Source organism: Ictalurus furcatus, chromosome 12 (assembly GCF_023375685.1).
Source record: "Ictalurus furcatus strain D&B chromosome 12, Billie_1.0, whole genome shotgun sequence".
Taxonomy (NCBI): domain Eukaryota; kingdom Metazoa; phylum Chordata; class Actinopteri; order Siluriformes; family Ictaluridae; genus Ictalurus; species Ictalurus furcatus.
Genome location: NC_071266.1, coordinates 16,055,245 through 16,065,545, shown reverse-complemented (window position 1 = coordinate 16,065,545; position 10,301 = coordinate 16,055,245).

Below are 10,301 nucleotides of genomic sequence, written 5' to 3'. Positions count from 1 at the left end.
CACTGTAATATATTGACATATATGTTATTTTCTGAGTAATGAGCAGGCCAGTTTTGGTATATTCTGAACAACTCTTTGTTTTCAGTCAAAGATGTGTATATTTCTCCACTGTATACTCACCAGACATTCATAGGCAGTTGTGTGGTGGATGCCTGAGACTGTTCATGTGCTTGAAATGAACAGAAAAAGTAAACAGACATGAAATATCCTTAAAATTAATATTTCAGATTTTCTTTCTACTAAAGTTATTCCAGTATAAGAGGTATGAGAATTTTATATCGATTTATACAGTATAAAAAAAAGACTGAAATCAAGTCCATGTTCAAACCAATTATCAGTGTTCAGATCATAGTTAATGTTTGCTTCCTTTTGCTTCCATTTTTGTGACTTTCCTTTTTTGTTACTATACAACTTCCGAGTGGATCCTATACTTTGTAATCAATGACAAAAAGAAGCAATTAAACTGAAAAGAGGAAAAGCATGAAGATGTCAAAAAAAAAGAGTCAGTGTTGATGTCATTACTGCTGATTAGTGATGTCAAGGTGTGTATGTTTCCTGTTTGTGTGTCTGTGTTTCTGTGCCTGTGTGTATTTCTGAATCTGTCTTTTGGAATGCTGAATCTCCCATTTTATCTGACTTTTATCTGAATTGTCAGACAATGTACAAGGAAAATTAAACCCCCCAAATTACTTTATTTTCTGTTTAGATGAGTGTTTTCTTTTTTTTTTCTTCTTCTTCTTTAAAAAAATGCTTATAATAAAGACATAACGATTTCCAAACCTGCATTAAAGTAAAATATTTTCAACCTTGGTCATTTATTACAGGCACACAAAGTCCAATATGTAGAATGACATTTGTCTAATAAAATCTGCTATTTCCAGTTTATTTTGAAGATATGTATCACTTACCAAAGAAACTACAATGCATGCCAGTAGCTAGGTTTCATCTTTATTCACACACTGCAATAAGGTGTGATTTAATATTGAGGTTTGTAAAAATTATTCTTACTTTCAGCCACGCTCTACCAGAGATGACTGCAGAAGGACAAGTGCCATTTTACTTGCAGCATCAATGCTGAAAGGGCCGTTTCTTGCTGTAAGCAGTGACTTAGGGCCCCTGGACTATCAGGGGGCCCCATGATTTTTTTATAATGGCATGCTTTACTATTGTGGTGAACCGACCTGTGTCCCCTGCCTGATTTGTGCTGCTTGTGCATGTCATTGTTGCAGTTTTTTATTAAAAAGAACACATTTTATTATGCTTTATGATGCTGCCCGCTATCTGTAAAGTGTTATTGCACTATAATACAGCACATTTTGTGACATATCGAAGTAACTCATACACTGTATGTTGCGACAATAAGACGTGTGTGTATACACATACATTGCAAATTATCATTGAACAGTCGTAATATTTCTCAATAATCTATTTTTAAAATAAATTCTGTATATGAAAAATACCATAGTGAAAATAATGCACAGAGCAAATTGTTCTATATTGCATTAGATAGATAGATAGATAAGTGCTTGAAAGTTTGTAAGAATTTTCTATATTTCTGCATAAATATGACCTAAGACATCACATTTTCACACAAGTTAAAAATGTAGAGAAAGAGAACCCAATTAAACAAATGAGATTAAAATATTATGCTTGGTCATTTATTTACTGAGGAAAATAATCCAATATTACATATCTGTGAGTGGCAAAAGTATGTGAACCTTTGCTTTCAGTATCTGGTGTGACCCCCTTGTGCAGCAATAATTGCAACTAAACGTTTCCGGTATCTGTTGATCAGTCCTGCACATCGGCTTGGAGGAATTTTAGCCCATTCCTCAGTACAGAACAGCTTCAACTCTAGGATGTTGGTGGGTTTCTCACATGAACTGATTGCTTCAGGTCCTTCCACAATATTTCTATTGGATTAAGGTCAGGACTTTCACTTGGCCATTCCAAAACATTAAATGTATTATTCTTTAACCATTCTTTGGTAGAACGACTTATGTGCTTAGGGCCGTTGTCCTGCTGAATGAACCACTTTCTCTTCAGATTCAGTTCATGGACAGATGTGCTGACATTTTCCTTTACAATTCGCTGTTATAATTCAGAATTCATTGTTCCATCAATGATGGCAAGTCGTTCTGGCCCAGATGCAGCAAAACAGGCCCAAACCATGATACTACCACCACCATGTTTCACAGATGGGATAAGGTTCTTATGCTGGAATGCAGTGTTTTCCTTTCTCCAAACATAACGCTTCTCATTTACACCAAAAATTCTATTTAGGTCTCCTCCATCCACATACATTTTTAGACTTCTGCCTTGTCCACATGATCTTTAGCGAACTGCAGAAGGGCAGCAATATTCTTTTTGGAGAGCAGAGACTTTCTCCTAGCAACCCTGCCATTCACATCATTGTTCTTCAGTGTTCTCCTGATGGTGGATTCATAAACATTAACATTAGCCAATGTGACAGAGGCCCTTAGTTGCTTAGAAGTTACCCTGGGTTCTTTTGTGACCTCGCAGTCTATTACACGTCTTGTTCTTGGAGTGATCTTTGTTGGGTGACAACTCCAAACTGTTTCGAGATGGTTTTGTAACCTTTTCCAGTCTGAGGCCTCAACAACTCTTTTTCTGAGGTCCTCAAAGATTGTTGTTAGTGCCATGACTTCCACAAACATGTGAACATCAGACTTTGATAGGTTCCTGTTCTTTAAAGTCCTCACTCACACCTGATTGTCATTCCATTGATTGAAAACACCTGACTCTAATTTTACCTTAACTGTTATTATCTGCTAAACCTAGAGGTTCACATACGTTTGCCACTCACATATATGTAATATTGGATAATTTTCCTCAATAAATAAATGACCAAGTATAATATTTTTGTCTCATTTGTTTAATTTGGTTCTCTTTATTTACTTTTGGTTATATTTATGCAGATATATAGAAAATTCTAAAATGTTCACAAACTTTCAAGCACCACGATAGATAGATAGATAGATAGAGTGCTAGTTTTTTCTCTATAATTATTTTTCTTTTAGATGGAGCTACATTACGTAGCTTGCAGCGGAATATTGACTCTAAGCATTCGGTTGCCTGATCGAGATCTATGAGGTCATACCACGAACCAGTCAAGGTTGATAACTCTGGGAGATTATCGATAAAACTACAGTATGTACTGTAGATGACTGTACATTTGACGTGGTAGCATGGCAAAGTGCATATATTATGACTAAAACACATGAGATAATATAATGATCTGAGATAGCTTTAGACTGGGGTAGTGTGATTATACTTTCCATATTTAATCCAAATGAAAGTATTAAATTAAAAGTGTGACCACCGTTATGAGAGGGTGCTATTACGTTCTGATTAACCCCTACTGAATCTAGAATGGACTCGAGCACTGTTCTCAGTGGGTCTTATGGATTATCAAAATTAATATTCATATTGAATTATAATTAATATGGTAGGCTGATTGGTGTGTCTAAAGTGTCCGTAGTGTATGAATGGGTGTGTGAGTGTGTATGTGAGTGTGCCCTGCGATGGATTGGCACCCTGTCCAGGGTGTACCCTGCCTTGTGCCCAATGCTCCCTGGGATAGGCTCCAGGTTCCCCCGCGACCCTGAAGAAGGAGTAAGCGGTAGAAGATGGATGGATGGATGGATGGATTGAATATTAATAGGAATATTGTCTCCAACAATTAATGCTTTATCTACAGAAACAACCATGTTTGAGATGAAATCCATAAATTCATGAAATGTTGTCATAGTCAGTGTTGTGGAGCAGTTAGGTATAAGTGGTGACACTGCTAGCTTACATTTTTTGGTAGCATAGGAGTAGCCAGGTGTAACTACAGGGTGTCCCAAAAGTCTCCATGCATAGGGGACTATGTATGCTCACACTACGTTGTTTGTGCCTTCGTCACTGGATTCGTCACAAAGTGTATTCCATGAAGACATGGTGTGTTAAGGTTGGAAGAGAGTGGAAGAACTCGAGTGTCCTGCACAGAGTCCTGACCTCAACCCCACTGAACACCTTTGGGATGAACTGAAACTGGAGCCTCCTCAACATCCCAACATCAGCGCCTGACCTCAACCTCACTAATGCTCTTGTAGTTGAATGATCACAGATCTCCACGGCCACGACCCAAAATTTAGTGGAAAGCCTTCCCTGAAGAGTGGTGCTTATTATAACAGCAAACACAGGGGGAATAAATCTGGAATGGGATGTTCAGCAAGCACATATGGGTGTGATGGTCAATTGTCCACAAACTTTTGGCCATATGGTGTATTTCCCGAAACTAACTGAACCAAGAGTACTGAAGTGAGCCCTCTCTGTACTTGTTGCTGTTTTGTAGCTTCAGTGTAGTTAGCTACTTTTCTTAGTGTATCTACTTCAGGGTTGGGTTCAGGATTCAGGATTGATTTTAATCCTGAGGTCAGGTAATTGTCTGTGCAAGTTTCAGAATCAGAATCACTTTACTTTGCGAAGCACATTTGCAAGGAATTTGTCTTGATACAAGGTGCGGACATACAGTCCTCTCTGAAACTACTGGCATGGCAAGGTCAATTTGTTTGTGCTATGCACCAAAGATATTTGGGTTTGAGATCAAAAGATGGATATGAGACGAGAGTTTAGGATTTCAGCTTTTATTTCCTGGTATTGATATCTAGAGGTGTTAAACATCATAAAACATAGAACCTTTTGTATCGGACCTCCGAATTTTTAGGCAAGCAAAAGAGTGAAACATGCAGGTAGATGGAGTGGCTACTCTAGATGCCCCCAGGTATGAGTCAAATGTGTGCCATTAATGCCGGCATTGTGACACTGGGGGTCTCACCAGATGAAGCACAAGTCCAGATGTGATCTGGCTAAGCGCCGAATGCAGAAAAATGTATGAGATTACTGAGAACTTAAGACATTGCATTGTATGTACCATCTTTATTGCTACAGAGACTGCAGAAGTACATCCCTCGGTGAGGTAGCTGATTGACACCTCAATTTTGTTATTTTAGCTGTGTAGGAACTGCTCACAATCATACCACTTCATCTTATGGTGTGGGCATGTATGGTTGCCAATGGAACTGGTCCTTGTATTTATTGATCATGTGACTGCTGACAAAAGCAGTAGGAGGAATTCTGAAGTGTAGATCCAACCCAAGACTTTAAGGCAAAGAAGTGGAATGTTATGCAATGGCAGAACCAATTGAGCATGCATTTCACTTACTGTAGGCAAAACACCTCAAGAACAAGCAGGAAATGAAGACAGCTGCAGTAAAGGCTTGGCACAGCATTACCAGTGAAGAAACCCATCGTCTAGTGATGTGTTTATGGGTTTCAGACTTAAGGCAGTCATTGACGGCAAAGGATTTGCAACCAAGTGTTAAAAATGACAATTTAATTTATGATTATGATAGTATTCCTACAATGGTCACCTGATTTGGATGTAAATATTGTTCAATTAAAGCTGAACGTCTGCACTTATTCTCATATTCATTATTTAATTTCACCCCCAAATACTATGGTAGACAGCTGAAAAAACAATAACTGTGTCAATGTCCAAACATTGCAATTTCAACTCTCATCTTATTCCTTCTCCTTCAGTCATTTTGATCATTGAGACCTTGAAAATGACAGGAGAAAGACCCCAATATCCCCCATATGAATGAGGTGCAACAGGAGGTCATTTAAGAAGCCATAGAGGGATTTTACCCTGAGGCTCGAAACCCCTTTCTCCTTATACTACAATCCTGGAAGCATATGTTTCTTGACTAATTTGGCTGTACAAAGACTTCAAATACAGCCAGGTCCATAAGTATTTAGACAGTGACACAATTTTCGTGATTCTGCCTCTGTACACCACCAGAATGGATTTGAAATGAAGCTATCAAGATATGATTAAAGTGTAGACCTTTAGCTTTAATTCAAGTGGTTTAACAAAAGTGAATGTATTAACTGTTTAGGAATTACAGACATTTTTCAGAGGTTCAAAAGTAATTGGACAACCCAATATAATCATAACTATTTGGCTTATTTTTAATACTTGGATGCAAATCCTTTGCAGTCAGTGACTTCCTGAAGTCTAGAACCCATGGACATCATCAAATTCTGAGTTTCCTTCCTGCTTTGCCAGGTGTTTACTTCATCTGGCTTCTGTTGCTGCTTGTTTGTGGGTCTTTTTGTCTACATTTTTTGTCTTCACTAAGTGAAAAGCAGCACAATTGGGTTGAGGTCAGGTGAACGAAAGGACATTGCAGAAAATTCCATTTCTTTGACTTAAGAGGCTCTTGGGTTGCTTCTTCTCTTTTTGGTGTTACTGAGCTCTCCAGTGCATTCCTACTTTTTTAGACTGTACCAAATTGTTGATTTTGCCACTCTTAAAGTTTCTGCTCTTTCTGATAGGTCTGTTTAGTTTTTTCAGCCTATTGATGTCCTCCTTCATTTGCATCAACACCTCTTTCGACCGCATATTGAGAGTTCCCATGAACAGCTACCAAATGCAAATTCAACTACCAAATGCAAAATCAACTCCAGACCATCTATCTCCTTAATTTGTCATGAAATAATAATGAAACAGACCACATCTGGCCATGAAACTGCTTATCAGTCAATTGTCCAATTACTTTTGAGTCTGTAAAAGAGAGGGACTCTGTAAAAAAATGTCTGTAATTCCTAAACAGTTAATGCAATGATTTTTGTTAAAACACTTGAATTTAAGCTGAAAGTCTACACTTCAATCACATCTTGATTGCTTCATTTCAAATCCATTGTGGTGGTATACAGAGGCAAAATTACAAAAATGTTGTCAATGTCCGAATACTTATGGACCCGACTGTATGCTGCACGCTGCATGCTGACAATCTTAAATTTTATGTAAAACATTTTACTATTTTTGTGCACTCAAATAGTTCTGCTTTAGTCACCTGACTTTTTATAAGTGATGAATGGGCAACAATGAATGGACAACATACACTATATGGCCAAAAGTATGTGGACACCTGACCATCACCCCCATATACATGTTGTTGAACATCCCATTCCAGATTTATTCCCCCTTTGCCGCTATAAAAAGCTCCACTCTTCCACTAGATTTTGGGGCGTGGCTGTGGGGATTTGTGTTCATTCAGCTAAAAGAGCATTAGTGAGGCTGAGGTCAGGCGCTGATGTTGGGTGAGGAGGCTCCAGTTTCAGTTCATCCCAAAGGTGTTCAATGGGGTTGAGGTCAGGGCTCTGTGCAGGACACTCGAGTTCTTTAGCTTTTAAATAGAATCTTTTTTTTTTTCACCACTCTTATCTCTCCTAGTTTGTTTGTTCCTTTCAGTCACATTAAAAAATAAAAGTTAAATTGTAATTGTAGTCACATGCCTAACTTGTCACATTGAATTGTAATGGTAAACTTTATTACACTGAAATAGGACATTTGCCTGGAGGTACCAATATAAAAGAAACCATTTCAATGCATAATTTTATAAAATGTACAATACATATTTCAGTAGTGAAGTAATATTTTAATAAAAACTTAAAATAAGGGAATATATTTAATTGTTTATTTTCAACATTTCATTTATGTATTTAAGTGTTTATTTCACTATTAATTGCTTTCATGCCTTGGTGCATGCTATGAAATAATTAAATCAGTCAACAAATCTGTCTTGCATGAACTCTGCCTGTGCCTGACTCCCTTTCCTCCTCAAATGCGTTTATCACAGAAGTTGTTATTTGTAGTGAATCACATCGTGCTCTCAAATAAATGTTTCCTACTGTACAATGTGATTCTGCATAGTCTTCCTTGGATGAGGTGACAGTGAAAACAGCAACATCCACATCCTAATCAGAGTGCCATTATTTTATGTGAACAGACAACAATAAAACGTTTTCAAATATCTCTCCTTGCTGTTCTGAAAAAGTATGAACGCACAAGGCTTTCATTTTTGGGGTTTGTTTAGGACATTTCTCAGAAGCAAGTGCAAGTTCAAGTGGTTTTATTGTCATTTCAACCATATACTGTTGGTACAGTACATAGTGAAATGAAACAACATTCCTCCAGGACCATGGTGCTACATAAAACAAAACACTATCCACATGAGACGACACAGAACTAAATAAGATCTACACATTTTTACATAACATGCATGTGCAAACATATGCTAACAATACAAGACAGTACAGTAACTACTAAAACAGGACAATAGGAACAGTGAGATACAGTGTAGCACCGACCAGTACACAGTTTTAGTGTGGAAGTGTCCGATATAAGGTAGTGCATAAGGTAGGTGCCAAAGAGTAACAATATAATTTTAAAATGGTATAAATGCAAACATAACATGCTATGACTGAGTATTCAGCAGATTAGCTTATACCAAATATGGACATAGCAGTTATTGCAGTAGCAGCCAAGTAAAGTGTATAACAGTGACAAGATATTAAATACTATATTTTTTATAAGTACAGTAGCAGCAAAAATGCAATAGAGTCAGTGCAGGAATGTGCAAATATTGCAGTGGGATGGTGCTCAGTTAAGAGAGAGAGAGAGAGAGAGAGAGAAAGAGTGTGTGTGTAGTAGTAGTAGTAGTAGCAGCCATTTAATCAACTTGAGTTAACTCTGCATAGGCCTCCAAGCAAAATAAATTAATTTGAATAGATCATTCAATCAAACATTAGTCCCTCCTGTTAGTTTTGATGAAAGATATTGACAGATTTAATTGTTCCATGGCATTCCCAAAAGGCCAAAGCATGAACTAAATGAATAGCAAAAAGGAAATAAATAAATAAATAAATAAACATTGAAATAAACAATGGACTATATTCCATTTTTATTATTAATTATTAAGTCTTGATTTAACATCTTAGTTATTTAATTATCCAATAAAAAATGTTTTATGGTTAATTAATTAGTCACATAACTTTATTCTTCTTTAACTATTCTAAAATGGAATGACTTCTGTGCTTAGGGTCATTGTCCAGCTGCATGACCCACTTTCTCTTGAGATTCAGTTCATAGACAGATGTCCTGACATTTTCCTTTACAATTCACTGGTATAATTCAGAATTCATTGTTCCATCAATGATGGTAAGTCGTCCTGGTCCAGCTGCAGCAAAACAGGCCCAAACCATGATACTACCATCACCATGTTTCACAGATGAGATAAGGTTCTTATGCTGGAATGCAGTGTTTTCCTTTCAAAAAATATAACGCTTCTCATATAAACAAAAATTTCTATGTTGGTCTCATCTGTCCACAATTTTTTCCCCAATAGCCTTCTGGCTTGTCCATGTGATCTTTAGCAAACAGCAGAAGGGCAGCAATGATCTTTTTGGAGAGCAGTGATTTTCTCCTTGCAACCCTGCCATGCACACCATTCTTGTTCAGTGTTCTCCTGATGGTGGACTCATGAACATTAACATTAGCCAATGTGAGAGAAGCCTTTAGTTGCTAAGAAGTTACCCTGGGTTCCTTTGTAACCTTGTAGACTATTACATATCTTGCTCTTGGAGTGATCTTTGTTGGATGACCACTCCCTGGGAGTGTAACAGAGGTCTTGATTTTCTTCTATTTGACTTGATTTGTACATAATCTATCTGACTGTGGATTGGTGGAGTCCAAACTCTTTAGAGATGGTTTTGTAACCTTTTCTAGCCTGATGAGCATCTTTTTCTTAGGTCTTCATAAATCTCCTTTCTTTGTGCCATGATACAGTTCCACAAACATGTGTTGTGAAGATCAGACTTTGATAGATCCCTGTTCTTTAAATAAAACAGAGTCCTCATTCACACCTGATTGTCATCCCATTGATTGAAAACACCTGGCTCTAATTTCACCTTCAAACTAACTGCTAATCCTAGTGGTTCACATTGACATTTATGGCATTTGGCAGACACCCTTATCCAGCGCGACTTACATTTATCTCATTTTTATGCATCTGAGCAGTTAAGGGTTAAGGGTCTTGCTGGGGTTTGAAATCGTGAATTTCCGATCAGTAGGCCAACGTCTTAATTGGGTTCCCTTTATTTACTTTTAGGACTTGTGTGAAAATCTGATGATGTTTTAGGTCATATTTATGCAAACATATAGAAAATTCCAAAGGTTTCACACAAACTTTCAAGCACCACTGTATTGGGATTGTGGACTAGCCTAGAAATACAAAAAATGCCTTAGGTAGAAATCCCTAAGGTTTATTAGATTTGGGACTGATCATTCTTACTTTCATTAATTTTATTTTAATTCAATCTAATTGAATATATTAGTCCTTGTAGAACAGAATTTGGAAGGGTGAAGAAGTGAACAAATTACCCATGCC